The sequence below is a fragment of the Bos indicus genome, chromosome 24 (assembly GCF_029378745.1).
Source record: "Bos indicus isolate NIAB-ARS_2022 breed Sahiwal x Tharparkar chromosome 24, NIAB-ARS_B.indTharparkar_mat_pri_1.0, whole genome shotgun sequence".
Taxonomy (NCBI): domain Eukaryota; kingdom Metazoa; phylum Chordata; class Mammalia; order Artiodactyla; family Bovidae; genus Bos; species Bos indicus.
The window spans coordinates 618155-638690 of NC_091783.1; the positions used below are offsets into that span (position 1 = coordinate 618155).

General features: G+C 39.4%; 2 pseudogenes; both read left to right on the plus strand.

Moving 5' to 3' along the window:
* Positions 1-3126: 3126 nt before the first annotated feature.
* On the plus strand, positions 3127-4060 carry LOC139179333 (olfactory receptor 5L1-like; annotated as a pseudogene).
* Positions 4061-17693: 13633 nt separating this feature from the next.
* On the plus strand, positions 17694-18721 carry LOC109563609 (olfactory receptor 5D18-like; annotated as a pseudogene).
* The last annotated feature ends 1815 nt before the right edge of the window (positions 18722-20536 follow it).

Consider the following 20536-nt stretch of genomic DNA (forward strand, 5'->3'; position numbering starts at 1 on the left):
ATAATCGCTCCTGGTTAAGAACCACTTCTCTCTATAAGTAATCAGTAGCCTGATTTTTCTTTAAAAACCGAAAAAGGTTTTCTACAATTATGTACTACTTTGAAATCAGAAAAAGACAAAGTCACTTGTACTGGCCATTGAGGAAAGAAAACCATATCCTCAGAATAATTATGTTTTCAAACCACAATATTTTAATTCACATGTCCTTTACCTCTTCGAGGGCTTCCCTTGTGGCTCAGCTGGTAAGAATCAGCCTGAAATGTGGGAGGCCTGGCTTCGATCCCTGGGTTGGGAAGATCCCCTGGAGAAGGGAAAGGCTACCCACTCCAGTGTTTTGGCCTGGAGAATTCCGTGGACTTTATAGTCCATGGGGTCGCAAAGAGTCAGATGCGACTGAGTTACTTTCACTTCATTCACTTACCTCTTTGAGTGGCTCGACGGTCAAGAATCTGCCTGGAGGATACACCTGAGACGTTCAGTACCTGGGTTGGGAGGATACCCTGAAGGAGGAAATGGCAACCCGCCCCAGTATTCTTGTCTGAGAAATCTCATGGATGTAGTGGCTTAGCAGGCTACAGTCCCTAGAGTTGTAAATAGCTGGACACAACTGAACACACATGCACACATTAACCTTTTTGAAGTTATTTGAAGAATGTGGAAAATACCGGATGTGTTGGGGTTTAATCCAGATTTTTTACCCCCTGAAAATAACCAACTGGTGCCTCCAAATCATTTTATTGTTACTAAGGGTGAGTAGAGAAAATACCCTTCATTGGCATTTTCAATATGTCAAAAGCATTGAATACATATCTCCTTCATTTAAAAAAAAAACACACAGCCCTTAAACCTTTTATGTTTTGTGAGAATTCAGGCAAGATTCTTTTCTAAAGTTTCTTTTTAAAGTTATCAGAATAAAATGCTTATATTTAATGGATGTTGTGAAGATCAGATATACAATGCAGCTTATGTATAATATAATACATAAGCTGTCTGTATAATATTCTGTGTGTGCAATCTGGTTTACTATGCTTTTACTTGCCATCTTATCATAATCATTTTTAGATCATTAAAACTTCTTGGCAAAACCACTACAATATTATAAAGTAATTAGCCTCCAGTTAAAATAAATAAATTTATATTTTATTTATTTTTTTCTTTATTTTTATTTTTTTACTTTACAATATTGTATTGGTTTTGCCATACATCAACATGCATCCACCACAGGTGTACATGTGAAAAGCAAACTTCTTCAAAAAGCTGAGTGATTTTTCATAATATGTATGCAGTATATCTTTGAACTTTTTTCCTGTTGCTCGACACTTCATTTCTAAATTTTGCTTTCATAAATAATGGTGCAATGCAGCAGCAAGCATTTCTGTTAATTACATGTTCACATCATTGTTTAGCTCTTCAAATAGAGCTAAAACAGAGGATATATTTGTCAAATAGGTCTTCATAAGGCTTGAGACTCACAGTTACAGAATGTTAGATTTTGAATATCAGTTCCCTGAAGAATGACAGACAGTGTGTGCCATAATGAACAAAATCACTATGCAAATTTTATAGGAAAATATACTAATATAGATGATAGAATCTGCTTTCCCAACTGAACCATATTTAAATAAATGAACATTTGTCAATTAGCAATCTTAAATAAGCATACTTCACATACTTCATTATAAAAGATTTTCTAAAAACTTATCCACTGAATCCCAATACTTTGAGAAATGATTAAAGAGTAAGTTAGTAAAAAGGTATTGGAATATTTTTAATAACCATTTTATTGACCTAGAGTTAATTTTCAATGCTGTGTTCCTTTCAGGTCTACAGTAAATTATTCAGATATATCTATATCTATGTAACTGTATCTATTCCATATAGATATAGATGTATCATATTCTTTTTCAGAGTCTTCTCCATTATAAATTATTATAAGATATGTAATATTGTCCCCTTTGCAGTCCTTGTTATTTATTTTATATATAGTGAGTGAAATTCACTCAGTAGTGTCTGACTCTTTGCTACCCCTTGGACTATACAGTCCATGGAATTCTCCAGCCCAGTATACTGGAGTGGGTAGCCATTCCCTTCTCCAGGGATCTTCGAAACCCAGGGATCGAACCCAGGTCTCCCACATTGCAGGCAGGTTCTCTACCAAATAAGCCACCAGGGAAACCCTTATATATAGTGCTGTGTATATATTAATTTAATAAAAAACAATATGGATAATTAAATAATATTTGATATCTTTCTGATGATTCAGTTCTAAGCCCCGAATTGTATATAACTGGTTTAAGGAAGGGATAAGGCAATGGCACCCCACTCCAGTACTCTTGCCTGGAAAATCCCATGGATGGAGGAACCTGGTGGGCTGCAGTCCATGGGGTCGCTAAGAGTCGGACACGACTGAGCGACTTCACTTTCACTTTTCACTTTCATGCATTGGAGAAGGAAATGACAACCCACTCCAGTGTTCTTGCCTGGAGAATCCCAGGGACGGGCGAGCCTGGTGGGCTGCCGTTTATGGGGTCGCGAAAAGTCGGACACGACTGAAGCGACTTAGCAACAGTAGCAGCAGCAGTTTAAGGAATCATACAGGCTCATATGGATGCAAGCCTTTCCTGTGATCTGTGAAGTAAACTATGGACTCGATGTATTTGAGTGATGCAATTTCTGAGCTTTTCCTAAACTTCCCCAAAGCAATGCCTTATTTCTTTGCTATAAAATATATCCTATATATTGCCATGTCTCTTTTAGGAGAATGCTTCTGCGGCTGCTAAGTCGCTTCAGTCGTGTCCGACTAGGTGCGACCCCATAGACGGCAGCCCACCAGGCTCCCGGGTCCCTGTAATTCTCCAGCAAGAACATTGGAGTGGGTTGCCATTTCCTTCTCCAATGCATGAAAGTGAAAAGTGAAAGTGAAGCCACTCAGTCATGTCCCACTCTTAGAGACTCCATGGACTGCAGCTTACCAGGCTCTTCTGTCCATGGGATCTTCCAGGCAAGAGTACTGGAGTGGGTTGCCATTGCCTTCTCCCCTTATAGGAGACAGTCAAAACTAAATTGGGGAAGAACTCATGGAGAATAACTATTACTATTTTTCTGCAACCATGGTAAAGTGAGGACATGGACAAGGAAAACTGCACTGCTGTGACAGACTTCATCCTCCTTGGATTCTCAGATGCCCCTGAGCCCCCTTAGATTCCTCTTCCTGCTGTTTCTTTCCATCTTGGAGTCACAGTTTGGGGAAACCTGGGCATGATTGGTCTCATTCAGGTCAGCTCTGGACTCCACACCCCCATGTACTTTTTCCTCAGCCACTTGTCCTTTGTGGATTTCTGTTACTCCACGACCAACACGCCGAAGATGCTAGCTAACATCTTAAATGAAGACAGAGCGATTTCCTTCCTGGAATGCACTGTGCAATTCTACCTGTTTTGCACATTTGGGGTAACTGAGGTCATTCTGCTGGCAGTGATGGCCTATGACCGCTGTGTGGCCATCTGTGACCCACTGCTGTACATGGTCACCATGTCCCGAAATCTCTGCATGGAATTGGTGACTTGTTGCTATCTCAATGCTACTGTATGTTCTGTGATTCACTTGTGTTTAGCTCTTCAGATCCCATCCTACAGATCAAATGTGATCAACCACTTCTTTGTGATCTTCCCCCTCTCTTGTCTCTTGCTTGCTCTGATGTCACCATGAATCAGTTGGTTCTCTACATTGTGGCTGCTTTCAATGAGGTTACCACCATTGTGGTCATCCTCACATCCTACTTGTTTATTCTCATCATCATCCTGAGGATGCGCTCTGCAGACAAAGGGTGCAAAGCTTTTCCACCTGTGCTTCCCACCTCGCTGCCATCATTGTCTTTCACAAAACAGTCCTTTTCATTTATTGCCGGTGCCAATCTGGCAACAGCATGGACATTGACAGAGTGGCCACAGTGTTCTACACTGTAGTGATCCCCATGCTGAACCCCCTGATCTATACTCTGAGGAACAAGGATGTGAAAGAAGCGCTCAGAAAAGTGGTGAGCTCCAAAATATTATCCTAGAGAGTATTTTCCTAGTAGGACTCAGGGTTAGAAATTGGAGGCTGATGAAAGGGTAATGATGCGTTTCAGTGTTGGAGTGAAAAGAGCAGTCAAGATGTGAATAGCTATGAGTGAGTCTTTTTAATTCTCTTATCTTTGTGCCTTTTCAATTTACAAGTTTAGGATTGATTGAGAATATTTCAAAATGTGCAGCCTACTTCTTTGTTTTGATGCTATATGAAATGTTTTAAATTGGACAGTGTACTGGACTGTTAAAACACACAAATTTAATTTTCTCTTAGACTTTCATGAGTTTAATGGACTAAGTATCACATTTTATTTTAACATCCATAAAGGGGACTATGATTCATTTCACAATTGAACACCTGTTATTTTACAACAAGGAACACATCTTTGTCAGTTTTTACAGAGAATAAGATTCCATATGTGTATATAAATATAGATATATATATTCTCTTCATTGTTTTGTTCTTACTTCCTTTATTATTTTTTGTTTTTGTCGTTGCAGTGTCCAGTGGTTTTGGGGTTTCATATATTATCACATCTGAATAATAGAGATATTGATAATAATTACATTACAGAAATTTCAGGGAAATTAAATTACATGTCAAGTGAAAATAGCCTAGTTCAGTTCAGTTCAGTTCAGTCGCTCAGTCGTGTCCGACTCTTCGCGACGCCATGAATCGCAGCATGCCAGGCTTAGGAATGTCCCTAACACATAATTGGTCGTCTCTTTATATATGTGTGTATGTGTGTGTGTGTGTGTGTGTGTGCATAGATGTATATTGTCTATTGCACTTGACAGTATTGTGCTTTGCAGATACTGCATTTTTACAGACTGAAGATTTGTGGCCACCCTGCATCAAGCAAGTCTATTAGCCCTGTTTTTCCAGCAACATTTGCTCACTCATGTCTCTGTCACATGTCACATTTTGGTAATTCTGGCAATATTTTAAACTTTTTCATTATTGTGTAAGTTATAGTGATCTGCCATCCCTGATGTTACTATTGAAAAAGATTATAATTCACTGAAGGTTTAGATGGTGGTTAGCATTTTAAACTATTTTTCAACTAGGATATGTATTTTTTTAGTTTTTATTGGTTTGCATAAAGGTTTTAAATTATTTTATTTTATTTGGCTGTGCTGGGTCTTCTCTGTGGCATGTGGACGTCTCTAGTTGCGCTGTTTGGGTTTAGTTCCCTGTGGCATGTGGTATCTTAGTTGCCCCCCAAGGGATCAGGCACAGGTCCCCTGAAAAGGACAGCGGATTCTTAACCACTGGACCACTAGGGAAGTCCCAATATATGTACATTTCTTAGACATAATATTTCAGTGTGCATACTTAGACATATGCACACTGAAAATGTGTTTGACCTGCTTTATTAATGATATTTGGCTTATTGGAAACAGAAAGTGAAATCGCTCAGTCGTGTCCAACTCTTTGCGACCCCATGGACTGTAGCCTGCCAGACTCCTCCATCTATGGGGTTTTCCAGGCAAGAATACTGGAGTGGGTAGCTGTTTTCTTCTGCAGGGCATCTTTCTGACCCAGGGATCGAACCAGGGTCTCCTGCACTGCAGGCAGACTCATTACTGTCTGAGCCACCAGGGAAGCCTAATTTGCCTTATCACAATAAACTGAATACACCAAACCTATAATATCTCCCAGCCATGTCTGTATGCTTATAAATGTATATACCTACATATTATGTAGATATGTTAATATATTATATATGTGTATGTATTGGTTGGTTGTTGTTTAGTCACTAAGTTAGGTTCAGATCTTTTGGGACCCCACGGACTATAAACCATCAGGTACCTCTATGTATGCAATTATTTAATAACCATTGTTATGAATAACAGCATTGCTGACTTTTGCCTCTTTTCTCACTTTTAATTACTTTCTTCTGGATTACTTTAAAAATATGCATTAAATGCTTACCGTGACTCATAAGTGGACTTCTAACCTCGGTGTACATTTTTTCTCTGTGTCTTGATGAAATGACCTTTGTTCATCTTTCCTTTATGTGTTAAACTTCATTTCTTCCTTCAACCTTGGCTCTTATGTGCCACTGATACTTTATTTGTGCTTCCATTATGATTTATGTAAATTTCTACATTAAATTCACTTGCTCAATGAAGCATCTCTCTGTGTGTCTATACTAACGTTAGAAAGCACTACACTGGAGTTTATGAAAAACACAATAGGCAATTTGACTCCCATTTTTTAATTTGACAAGTAACACAAACTTCTTAATTTCTCAGTTTCCTCAAGTTTGAACAATAGTTATTACTGTTAACCTCTCAACATTATACCGAGATTACATTTTGACAACATGTAGGTACTCACTGGCGCTAGGAAGATACTTTATGTGTGTTTCAGTGAAATCTTTGAGGCCTGGAACTATTTATTCTTTTCCCTCTCACTATCACTTACCTCATGCGAAGAGTAGACTCATTGGAAAAGACTGTGATGCTGGGAGGGATTGGGGGCAAGAGGAGAAGGGGACGACAGAGGATGAGATGGCTGGATGGCATCACTGACTCGATGGACGTGAGTCTGAGTGAACTCCGGGAGTTGGTGATGGACAGGGAGGCCTGGCGTGCTGGATTCATGGGTTCGCAAAGAATAGGACATGACTGAGCGACTGATCTGATCTGATCACTTACGTATTATAAGTTATCTTTATTTTTATTAGATAGTTAGATGAATAAAAACTGGTATATAAACTGTATGTATGTTGAGCTTAATATTAGAACTTAAAGTACTATGTTGACTTTTAAGGTTGTAAATTGGTTCAAAATTGTTCTGTGTTGAATATGTTGTACATGGTGTGTTATATGAGGCAGGTCCACTTAGGAAAAGAAATCCCTAGTGAGGCTGAATACATCGGATGTTAGATTTTGGAAGGCTGGAGAGATGAAGAATGTGTTCATTTAGTGGTATTTTATTTATTTAATTATTTTGGTTGTGTTGGGTCTTCGTTGCTTCATGCAGGCCTTTCTAGTTGCAGTCTGTGGACTTCTCTTGTTGCAGCACATAGGCTGTCTCGTCACAGTGTGTGGGCTTAGTTGCCCCGTGGCATATGAGATCTTAGCTCCCCGCCCAGGGATCGAACCTGTGGCCCCTGCATTGGAGGTGTGTTCTTAACCACTGGATCACCAGGGCAGTCTCTGATTTAATGATTATTAACTTCAGGAAGAAATTATCATTCTTTATGTGTGCAGACAACAGGGAAGAAGTATTCTTGCCAGAATCTCAGAGGTTGGAGGACGTGCTCTGCTCATCTGATGTGAAGTTCATGAGGAAGAGACAGAGCTCTAAGGGTGTCTACACGTTTCAGCCTCTAGGCACAGGCCCCGTTGATCTTTGGTCCCTGGGACAAGCCAGACTGCTGCTTTTGCTTCTGAGTAGAGTATGGTGAGAAACTGGAAAAGAAACTGAAAAGCAAGAAGACATTTCTTTCTTTTCTCCTTCCCATTTCCTTTGAAGTTTTCCTCCTTTTCTTCTCCCTCCCATTTCTCTTTTTTTCTGCCTTTGGCGGAACTTAAAGATAATCCTTTTTGAGGGCTTCAAAATCCCTGCAGATGGTGATTGCAGCCATGAAATTTAAAGACACTCCTTGGAAGGAAAGTTATGACCAACCTGGACAGCATATTAAAAAACAGAGACATTACTTTGTCAACAAAGGTCCGTCTAGTCAAGGCTGTGCTTTTTCCAGTAGTCATGTATGGATGTGAGAGTTGGACTGTGAAGAAAGCTGAGCACTGAAGAATTGATGCTTTTGAACTGTGGTGTTGGAGAAGACTCTTGAGAGTCCCTTGGACTGCAAGGAAGTCCAACCAGTCCATTCTAAAGGAGATCAGTCCTGGTGTTCATTGGAAGGACTGATGTAGAAGCTGAAACTGCAACACTTTGTCCACCTCATGCGAAGAGCTGACTCATTTGAAAAGACCCTAATGTTTGTGAAGGTTGAAGGCAGGAAGAGAAGGAGATGACGGAGGATGAGATGGTTGGATGGCATCACCGACACAATGGACATGGGTTTTGGTGGACTCCAGGAGCTGGTGATGAACAGGGAGGCCTGGCGTGCTGCGGTTCATGGGGTTGCAGAGTTGGACACAACTGAGCAACTGAACTGAACTGAACTGAAAGATAAGCCAGTTAACAAGTGTATCTGGGGATTCAGGTTTCAACTCCCAGCAGCAATATCATGACCCAAAGAATCGAAGAGTGGACATGAAAATATGACGAAAGGCTACAAACATGACTTTTTAGGGATTGCAGTACACAATGCCGAGTTTCTTTTTCTAATCTGTTTTAATTTCGCTTAGTGTGTGTGTGTGTGTGCTCAGTCGCTCATATATGTCCCACTCTTTGTGACCTCATGGACTGTAGCCTGCCAGGCTCCTCTGTCCTTGGACCTTTCAGGTAACAATACTGCAGTGGGTTGCCATTTCCTCCTCCAGAGGATGTTCCTGACCCAGGGACCAAACTCACATCTCTTGCGTTGGCAGGCAGATTCTTTACCACTGTGCCAGCTGGGAAGCTCCACTTACAGTATAAATCTCTCTGTAACTGAATATTCAAGTACTCCTCAAGTCTCTTATCTTCATTTTATGATTTTAATTATAGATACTTTGTACTTTATTCTTTGTAATATTTGTAAACCAAAAATGACAGGGTGTGGTGGTCATCTTTTAACATCTAAGTAAAATTCCATGGTTCCATATTGTACGATAAATGTCATAATTTCCTTATAATTTCTAAAGTAAGAATTGTTATATTTTCTTTGGTTACTTTGCTTTGTTGTTCTTGTTGTTGTTGTTATTGCTTTTGTTTTTTAGGCCATGCTAACAAGGCATAGAGGCAATGGCACCCCACTCCATGGAAAATCCCATGGATGGAGGAGCCTGGTGGGCTGCAGTCCATGGGGTCGCTAAGAGTCGGACACGACTGAGCGACTTCACTTTCACAAGGGGTACAGGATCTCAGTTCCTGAACCAGGGTTGGAAACTGTACCCCCCTGCAGTGGAAGCTCAGAGTCTCCTCGGTTGATTTTAGACTTAGTAACTAAATGAAGTTTTCCTAGGCAACTTGTTCCAAAAGGAATTTTAGCCATCAAAAATAAACATTCTTCAAATCTGGTGACTTTGTTGATCAGATAGAATGGAAAGAATGATTCAGAATTGTGGAAGGGTAAAAGAAATATATAAATCACGGGACCATGGAAATATAGATAAAGCATTCAACTTTATTTTTTTATACCTTGTGTTAAATAAAATGATATGATCAAAGTTCTCAGATCAGCAAGAAAAAGTGTATAAAGAAACACTTCTCGCTAATAATATGTAAGTGAAAGTGAAGTCTCTCAGTCCTGTCTGACTCTTTGCGACCCCATGGACTGTAGCCTACCAGGCTCCTCCACCCATGGGATTTTCAAGGCCAGAATACTGGAGTGGGTTGCCATTTTCTTCTCCTGGGGACCTTCCCAACCCAGGGATCGAACCCTGGTCTTCCAAGGTGTAGGCAGACACTTTTACTATCCGAGCCACCAGGGAAGTCAATAAGATAAAATAAGACTTCAGAAAACATCCTCACATGGATTTATAGGTTATTTACTATGTGAACCTAAAAACTAGAAGCAAAGGAGAAAAACAACAGCAAGACAAATTTAAAATGTGGAAACATTTTAATGTTCAATGTTTTCCTTTCTTTTCTGTTCACTTTGCTTATATTTCCATTGGGTGTTCAAGTTTTTCAAAACAATTTATGAGACATTTTAACATTAAGATCGCCCACCTCCATGAAGAATATTTACAAAATATCATAATTTCAATTCAGTTCAGTTCAGTCGCTCAGTCATGTCCGACTCTTTGTGACTCCATGAATCGCAGCACGCCAGGCCTCCCTGTCCATCACCATCTCCCGGAGTTCAGTCAAACTCACGTCCATTGAGTCAGTGATGCCATCCAGCCATCTCATCCTCTGTCATCCCCTTTTCCTCGTGCCCCCAATCCCTCCCAGCATCAGAGTCTTTTCCAGTGAGTCAGCTATTCACATGAGGTGGCCAAAGTACTGGAGTTTCAGCTCCAGCATCATTTCCTCCAAAGAAATCCCAGGGCTGATCTCCTTCAGAATGGACTGGTTGGATCTCCTTGCAGTCCAAGGGACTCTCAAGAGTCTTCTCCAACACCACAATTCAAAAGCATCAATTCTTTGGCGCTCAGCCTTCTTCACAGTCCAACTCTCACATCCATACATGACCACAGGAAAAACCATAGCCTTGACTAGATGGACCGTTGTTGGCAAAATAATGTCTCTGCTTTTGAGTATGCTATCTAGGTTGGTCATAACTTTCCTTCCAAGGAGTAAGCGTCTTTTAATTTCATGGCTGCAGTCACCATCTGCAGTGATTTTGGACCCCAGACAAAGTCTGACACTGTTTCCAATGTTTCCCCATCTATTTGCCATGAAGTGATGGGACCAGATGCCAAGATCCTCGTTTTCTGAATGTTGAGCTTTAAGCCAACTTTTTCACTCTCCACTTTCACTTTCATCAAGAGGCTTTTGAGTTCCTCTTCACTTTCTGCCATAAGGGTGGTGTCATCTGCATATCTGAGGTTAGTGATATTTCTCCTGCCAATCTTGATTCCAGCTTGTGCTTCTTCCAGTCCAGCGTTTCTCATGATGTATTCTGCATATAAGTTAAATAAACAGGGTGACAATGTACAGCCTTGACTTACTCCTTTTCCTATTTGGAACCAGTCTGTTGTTCCATGTCCAGTTCTAACTGTTGCTTCCTGACCTGCATACAGATTTCTCAGGAGGCAGGTCAGGTAGTCTGGTATTCCCATCTCTTTCAGAATTTTCCACAGTTTATTGTGATCCACACAGTCAAAGGCTTTGGCATAGTCAATAAAGCAGAAATAGATGTTTGTCTGGAACTCTGTTGCTTTTTCCATGATCCAGCGGATGTTGGCATTTTGATCTATAGTTCCTCTGCCTTTTCTAAAACCAGCTTGAACATCAGGAAGTTCACGGTTCATGTATTGCTGAAGCCTGGCTTGGAGAATTTTGAGCATTACTTTACTAGCGTGTGAGATGAGTGCAATTGTGCGGTAGTTTGAGCATTCTTTGGCATTGCCTTTCTTTGGGATTGGAATGAAAACTGACCTTTTCCAGTCCTGTGGCCACTGCTGAGTTTTCCAAATTTGCGGGCATATTGAGTGCAGCACTTTCACAGCATCATCTTTCAGCATTTGAAAGAGCTCAACTGGAATTCCATCACCTCCACTAGCTTTGTTTGTAGTGGTGTTTTCTAAAGCCTACTTGACCTCACATTCCAGGATGTCTGGCTCTAGGTGAGTGATCACACCATCGTGATTATCTGGGTCGTGAAGATCTTTTTTGTACAGTTCTTCTATGTATTCTTGCCATCTCTTCTTAATATCTTCTGCTTCTGTTAGGTCCATACCATTTCTGTCCTTTATCGAGCCCATCTTTGCATGAAATGTTCCCTTGGTATCTCTAATTTTCATAATTTGGTAACATTTAATTTTATGTATTAGGCATGATTTTCGAAAAGTAGTTTACTTTTTAGGTGGTTTTTGTTTTGTTTTCAATATGCAGTCTAGATTTTTATGTACTTACATTTACCTTTAGTGATTAAAGAATAAATGCAGTGAAAATAAATCCATCTCCATTCTACATTTTATCTCAAATTTGGATGATATTTAAACTCAAATTTGGTAAGTATTAAGCTTATGGGTTTTTGTTGTTGTTTTATACTTTGTAAGTGAAACAGTACTTGTAAAAAAATTGTGCAGCTCTCATCCCCAAACTATATAGAAATGTTCACATCATTTACTGAGAATAATTTACTTCCTTATTGGTATGTAACATACCCAGTAACATTTATTAAATTATGATCTTAGTGTTGATACTTCTATCAGACCCTGGGTAATATCTGATAGTCCCTATTCCATCTTCTTTTCTTTTTCTTTACTAAAGAATGAAGGGTATATTATTTAACAATTGGCTTCCCTGGTGGCTCAGATGGTGAAGAATCTGCCTGCAATGCAGGAGGCTTGAGTAATATTATTTAACATTCAAAGTACAAAGTTTTCTCTGCTACATCCAGTGGTGTTATACAAGGTTATAATATATACTATTTTCTATCAGCAACTGTCATATTAATACATGAACAGAACTATATTATTCCTCTAGCTCAATGTAATAATCCTCAGTGAGGGTGAGGAGATGACATTTATAAACCACACACAAAATTAAATATTACAATTAATGGGAATAAGTTGCAGAGTTCCTTGTAAATGTTTGCTATCAATGTTGATTGTATTCAATATTCAAACTACAGTATAATATCATATATGAAACAATTGCCAGTCCAGGTTCAATGCACGATACTGGATGCTTGGGGATGGTGCACTGGGACGACCCAGAGGGATGGTATTGGGAGAGAGGAGGGAGGAGGGTTCAGGATGGAGAACATGTGTATACCTGTGGCAGATTCATGTTGATATATGGCAAAACCAATACAATATTGTGAAGTTAAAAAATAAATAAATAAATAAACCAGGGGAAAAAAAGGTAAATTAACTCAATTGTATGCACATTTGCTCATGCCAGATTAAATATATGTATTTATTTATTTATCAGAACATTAAGGTTTTGCTTGTCAATTGTACTTCAGTAAGTTTAGAAAAAATTTAAAAGAATAAAACAATATACTGAAAGTATATTTACTGATTAGTAAACAACTTTTGCTGTCTCTTGTTACTATACAAAATGTTTTGGATTCTACCTCAGTGATCATGGAGCATGGGGAGAAGACATTGACACTTTTGATCAATTGTTGTATAAAATGTTTCTAAAGCTGCTGTTTGAGTTTCAAGAAATCAGAATTTCATGAGAAAACAGTCATTGATTCTAATTGCTTGTTCTGAGGCCTCCAAAGAACAAGGCAGGGAGTTTTCTCTAGGGTCTTGTTGACACCGGGAGTGGCAGAGACATGAGAGTCCTCTCCCCCAAACCAGTGACTCTCCAGAGGCTGGAGGGGAGGCTGCCCTTCCCACCTGCAGGTTTGTGTGTAGGTGTGAGAAAATAGGATCTTCTTTACCGTGTAAGGTGATCTAGAAGATATCTTAAACTTGTCAGTTCTTTATGAGAAAAATTATTTTAGGGAAAGTTTGAGCCACTGCAAATGTTACATTTTTAGAACAGGAAGGCCATACTTTCTAGGGAGCTCTGTAGAGAGGCCTTGGTGTAACTGAGCTTCTTCATAGTCTCCTGGACAAGTGTTTCCTGGGAGGGGAGGGACAGAGGGGCCTGAGGGTTTTCAGGTATGTGGCTCTGTGCTTCTGTGACTTCTCAGACAATAGGGAGGTATTTACATGGCAACCCACTCCAGTATTCTTGCCTGGAGAATCCCATGGACGGAGGGGCCTGGTGGGCTACAGTCCATGGGGTCGCAATGAGTCAGACACGACTGAGCGACTTCACTTTCACTTTCACTTTACATAAAACTGAACTAAAAAAATGAAATGAATCTTCTGGAGAAATAGAATCAATAGGACTGGCTCTAAGTAAGATTTTAGAGCAGGGGGGAAAAATATGTCGGCTCATAAACGCAAAATGAAAAAAAATTTGGGAAGAAATCATAAGAAAGAAGATTTTAGACCATTCTTCCCAGATCCAAAGATAAGCTAAATTGTTTAATCCATATGAGAACATCATTTGGGAGATAAGAAATAGTTTTAAGTCAGACAGAAGAAAACTGAAAAGCTACCAAAATAAAAGAAACAAGACAGTAGTTCTCAATTACAAGCAATTATGCACCTTCTCTCCCCTCCCAAGTGTACACATGACAATATCTGGAGACCTTTTTTTTGCTACAATGGAGAGACCAGGGGAAGGGTAATGCTGTCATAGAGGCCAGAGATGCTGCTGTATGTGGTACCTTGAACAGTGCAGGTACTCATAAAAAAGAATAAATCAGCACAAAATATCAATAGGGCTGAGTTTGAGAAACTCTGAGAAAGGTCACTAGTAAAGAATTTTATAATAGTGAGAATTGATTTAGAAAGACTGCCTTCTGACTGATCCTTAAATCCTTGAATATCTGAACATACAGGAGCTTCAAGAGTCCTGCTATGTGGGACCTCTAACCTTTGATGCTGAAACATCTAAAGCCAGTTGGTTCTAGGGATGTAAAACAGAGATGACCTTACCAGATATAATAGTCTGAGCAAGAAGTCTTCATTATTTGCTGGAGGGAATTTCTGGCAGGCAAGACCCTATTGTTCTAAAACAAGGAAGTTCCAAGTGGAATGTACTGTTCACTATAACATTCTAAATTCTTCTAGATATAAGGTTGACAGATTTAGCAAGCAAAAATACAGAATGGTAAATTTAATTTGAACTTCTGATAAACAATGAATGTTTAGTATGAAAACCTCCATAGAATACTTGGGATGCATTTATAGCAATAATTCATTATCTACTAGAGATTTACATGTAACTGGGCTTCCTATCTGTGTGCCAGTTTAAGAAATCCCATCTTTTTTATTTTTTCTATATTAAGAACTCCTTTATTTTAAGTGTCACTGGAGTGTGGAGAATCTCAATCTTCATCCATGCTTCTGACAACTTGAGTATTCTAGGCGCCTAAGGAAGAGAGAATCATCTAGACAAGTGTCAATATTTAGGACTTTTAATCATATTTCTAAAAAAGGCTTTCCCTAACATCCATTCTTTATGTTCCATCTTTACACAGATCAGAAGATATCTGCAGCTCACACATAAATATTGGACTAACTTTTATAGCTTTATAGCATGGAATTTGTCTTTAAAGTGGCCCCAAAAAATTAGCAAAATGAGGGGTGAAATGTGATCTTTACAAAGTAGAAATGCTCATATCTCAATCTGTAATGTGAATCACAGTTTGGTATAGAAATGCGTATGTCACTGGGAATTAAGGAATATGGGCTGTAGCTGTAGTTGAGCATCAACGCCTGTATGTCACTAGGCAAGTCATAGCTTCTTCAAGTTTCTGTTGCTCACATTTAAAGAAAGGCCACTCAATAGGTATTATTTCCCGAAAGCTGTAAATCATTATTTAATTTGCTAGCTGACCTTTTCAGTCAAAAAAAGAGGGATGATGATTAAAGTGCTAATCAGATATTTAAAATATGAGCATAAGTAAGTACAGGTTTCCTGGCGGCTTAATGGTAAAGGATCCACCTGCCAATGCAGAAGACATGGGTTTGATCCCTGGGTGAGGAAGATCCCCTGAAGAAGGAAATGGAAACCCACTCTAGTAGTCTTGCCTGGAAATTCCATGGATACAGGAGTCTGGTGGGCTGCAGTCCATGGGGTCGCAGAGTCAGACATGACTTATCAATTAAACAACAATAAGTAAGTTGTTATTACCTACCACACAGACTAATCTTTGTTTACATCACAAATATGCACATATTTTATGTAAAACTTATTTCTGATTATAGAAGTTATTTCAAGTGTTTTCATTTTTTATTAATAACTGTATCAGCTAAAATTATTTCATTTTGCAGAATTCAAGGAGTTCAGTATTAGAATGTCTCACATGAGGATTTGATTACATGTTACAAACAAAATTGCTTGATTTATAATTATAACATTTGTATGTCATGAAAAATAGATGGGGAAACAGTGGAAACAGTGTCAGACTTTATTTTTGGGGGCTCCAAAATCACTGCAGATGGTGACTGCAGCCATGAAATTAAAAGACGCTTACTCCTTGGAAGGAAAGTTATGACCAACCTAGATAGCACATTCAAAAGCAGAGACACGACTTTGCCAACAAAGGTCCGTCTAGTCAAGGCTATGGTTTTTCCAGTGGTCACGTATGGATGTGAGAGTTGGACTGTGAAGAAGGCTGAGCACCAAAGAACTGATGCTTTTGAACTGTGGTGTTGGAGAAGACTCTTTTTTTTTTTTTTTTTTTACTTTTTAAATCAAAGATATTTTTATTTTCAGTATACTGTACATTAACTCTTCTTTTTTCCATACTAAACATTAGTTACAAAATGAATGAGAAAATGATCCAACTCATATACCGTTAATGGAAGAAGTATCTACATGGAATAGTAGGATTTTGAAGAGGACGGCTATTACAGTATGCAGATTTGGGTTTCTTCTTTTCATCTGCAAGCTAGCTTTTCAGAGAAAATAACCCTAATATTTGTTTTGAATAATGTATGTGTTCCTTATTCAAATTACCTAAAAATGTTGCTTTTAACTATTTGTGACACACTGTAACTATAGAGCAGAATACTTTTCTTTAAAAAGTGGTTTGTCAGTTTGAATTGAAAATATAATTTGTTATATTTTTATGTTAATTTTGATCAAGCAGTAAATTATGTGATTTTTAAGATTGATCCTATCCTATGTAAATCACATTCAGAATAAAAGTTTTATCTAATATTCTTTGACATTTAAAAAACTATGTTCATTTGTCACAGTAAATCTACAGAATTTGTAAAGTGTTGTGCTTTGGGCTTTCCACACTACTCTAAATTTTCTGCTTTTTAAAATTTGCATTTAAAATATTTTTCCTGTTTTTAATAAATGATTAAAAATTTTCACATTTTATCTATACTCTGCATTCTCTAAAATATTCTCAAATTAATAATTTCTACATAATGATATATAACTAAAAAAAACTAAATAAGAAAGTCCTTACTACATAATAATGGAAAGGGAAGACACAGACTAAAAGAAAGCTACTGTTTATGAACACTTTACAAATTCTGGAGAAGACTCTTGAGAGTCCCTTGGACTGCAAGGAGATCCAACCAGTCCGTTCTGAAGGAGATCAGCCCTGGGATTTCTTTGGAAGGAATGATGCTGAAGCTGAAACTCCAGTACTTTGGCCATCTCATGTGAAGAGTTGACTCATTGGAAAAGACTCTGATGCTGGGAGGGATCGGAGGCAGAAGGAGAAGGGGACGACAGAGGATGAGATGGCTGGATGGCATCACTGACTTGATGGACGTGAGTCTGGGTGAACTCCAGGAGTTGGTGATGGACAGAGAGGCCTGGCATGCTGCGATTCACGGAGTCGCAAAGAGTCGGACACGACTGAGGGACTGAACTGAACTGAACTGAAAATTATATTTCAGAACTTGAACAGAATGAAGTTTTAAATTCTTGAGGAAAAAAATTAACGAGTAATTCTTCTCTGAAGCTGTAGCTATTTTTGCCTTGGATGATGAACCCCTATCAGGATTATGCTGCTGCTGCTAAGTCGCTTCAGTCGTGTCCGACTCTGTGCAACCACGTAGATGGCAGCCCACCAGGCTCCCCCGTCCCTGGGATTCTCCAGGCAAGAATACTGGAGTGGGTTGCCATTTCCTTCTCCAATGCATGAAAGTGAAAAGAGAAAGTGAAGTCGCTCAGTCGTGTCCGACTCTTAGCAACCCCATGGACTGCAGCCTATCAGGCTCCTCCATCCATGGGATTTTCCAGGCAAGAGTACTGGAGTGGGGTGCCATTGCCTTCTCCAATCAGGATTATAACACAGATTCATTTTGGCTCATTTCATATCCCCTCTGCACAGGGCACAGGTAAGCATGATTTATGTGTCAGTCACTCTCCTAATATATTATTTCCAAGACAGATGTTCAGATCCGTCCATCAGGAAGCATGTCTTGACCAAGAGAAATATAACCGTTGGGGCCACATTCGCCCTCTTGGGTTTCTCAGACTCCCCAGAACTGCAAGCCCCCCTCTTCCTGGTATTTCTGGCCATCTACAACTTCAGCATAGCAGAGAACATTGGGATGATCATCATCATCAAAGTTAACCCCAAACTGCACACCCCCATGTACTTTTTTCTCAGCCACCTCTCATTTGGCGATTTCTGCTATTCTTCCATCATTGCTCCCAAGACGCTGGTGAACCTACTTGCAGAAGACAGAACCATTTCATTTGGGGGATGTATGGTGCAGTTCTTTCTCGTTTGCACCTTTGTGGTGACTGAATTAATTCTGTTTGCTGTGATGGCCTATGACTGCTTCGTGGCTATTTGCAACCCTCTGCTCTACACAGTCGTCATGTCCCAGAGACTGTGCCATGTTAGTGGTCATGTCATATGCATGGGGGGGGGGGTGGGGGGGTGGCTTGCTCCTTGACTCTCACGTGTTCTGCTGGCAAATTATCTTTTCGCAGAATCAACACAATCAATCACTTCTTCTGTGAGCTTTCTTCCTTGATTTCCCTCTCTTATTCTGATTCTTATCTCAGCCAGCTGCTGCTTTTCCCTGTTGCCACCTTTAATGAGGTGATCACGTTGCTCGTCATTCTCACGTCTTGCATGTTCATTGCTGTCACCACCTTGAAGACGCAGTCAGCTGGTGGTCGTCGCAAAGCCTTCTCCACCCGCGCCTCCCGCCTGACCGCCATCCGCATCTTCCCCGGCGCCATCCTCTTCCTCTACTCTGTGCCCAGCTCCACACCCTCCAGGCACACAGTCAAAGTGGCGTCTGTGTTTTACACGGCAGTCATCCCCACGTTGAATCCCCTGATCTACAGTCTGAGAAATAAGGATGTCAAGGACACAGTCCGCAAACTAATGAAAACAAAATTGTTTTCACATTGAAGGCATGGAACTGCTAAATATTTACTTTGGTTATTAAAGAACACTTTTCTGATTTTGAATGGGTTCTGTGTCAAAAATTCACTTAAAAATCACTTTAGATTTGAAAAACAAAAACCGCAAAAGAAAAAATATGAGTTTTAGATCAGGAGACTATACCTGGTTCTGACTAAATAAGTCAGAGAAGATGGATTGACCTGACTCAGTCATTATCTACAAAACCAGTTTAATATGATTTTGTTCATAAAGTGGTATATAGAACAAGAGAATATAGATAATATATCAAACATATTGTATATGTGTAGTAAACTCTAGATCTGTTATTCCTTTTTTCCTGATGACTAACAAGTAGTCTTAAATAAATGACCAATTTTATACTTTAAATTTGGTGAATAGATGACAGGGAAAGATATAGTTTTACTTTCAGGAACCTCCCAAGCCAATGGTGTTAGCTAATATCATAATACAGTTGGTGGGAAGAGACTGTACAAAATCATTTGTGGCTATCATGCATCTTTTACTTGGCCTTGAAGGATAGACAGATTTTTAAAGAGAAACAAAAGAGTTTTACTTGGAAGTGAGAGTTGGACTGTGAAGAAAGCTGAGCGCCAAAGAATTGATGCTTTTGAACTGTGGTGTTGGAGAAGACTCTTGAGAGTCCCTTGGACTGCAAGGAGATCTGACCAGTCCATTCTGAAGATCAGCCCTGGGATTTCTTTGGAAGGAATTATGCTGAAGCTGAAACTCCAATACTTTGCCCACCTCATGTGAAGAGTTGACTCATTGGAAAAGACCCTGATGCTGGGAGGGTTTGGGAGCAGGAGGAAAAGGAGACGACAGAGGATGAGATGGCTGGATGGCATCACCGACTCAACGGACATGAATTTGAGTAAACTCCGGGAGTTGGTGATGGACAGGGAGGCCTGGCATGCTGGGATTCATGGGGTCACAAAGAGTTGGACACGACTGAGCGACTGAACTAAACTGAACTGAAAGAACATAATAGTCAAGAGTCAATGATTCAAACATATTTTAAGCTATTATTTTATGTCATATGCCTACCGGGTATCTTGATAGGTGCTTGAAGAAATGAAATTTTGCATACTTTGTAGCTACAATTCTAACTTATTTTGGAAGAAAGTTTCAGTATAGAGAATGAAAGAATTTACAAGAGGCTTAAGAAAATTAGCTTGCTTCTTGAAATACTGAGAACAAAAACAAAGACACTTTATACATGTTGTATGTTTTGTATTGCCTGTCTATCACTTAGCAATCATTATACATATATTATTACTTCACATGGCAGTTTGATCAAGCCTGTATCTTAGTTCACCTTAACAGGACTCACTAGAAAGTCTCCATAAAACAATTGAGTAGATTTGCTGTAAAAACTGGGAGCTAAGAGCTTTCCTGGGACTTGAACATTGCTTTAAAATAGCTCTAATTTTTTTAATTTAAATTTATTTATTTTAATTGCAGGCTAATTACTTTACAATATTGTATTGGTTTTGCCATACATCAACATGAATCCGCCATGGGTGCATATGTGTTCCCCATCCTGAACCCCCCTCCCACATCCCTCCCCGTACCATCTCTCTGGGCCATCCCAGTGCACCAGCCCCAAGCATCCTGTATCCTGCATTGAACCTGGACTGGCAATTCATTTCTTATATGATATTATACATGTTTCAATGCCATTCCCCCAAATCATCCCACCCTCTCTCTCTCCCACAGAGTCCAAAAGACTGTTCAATACATCTGTGTCTCTTGCTGTCTCGCATACAGGGTTATCATTACCATCTTTCTAAATTCCATATA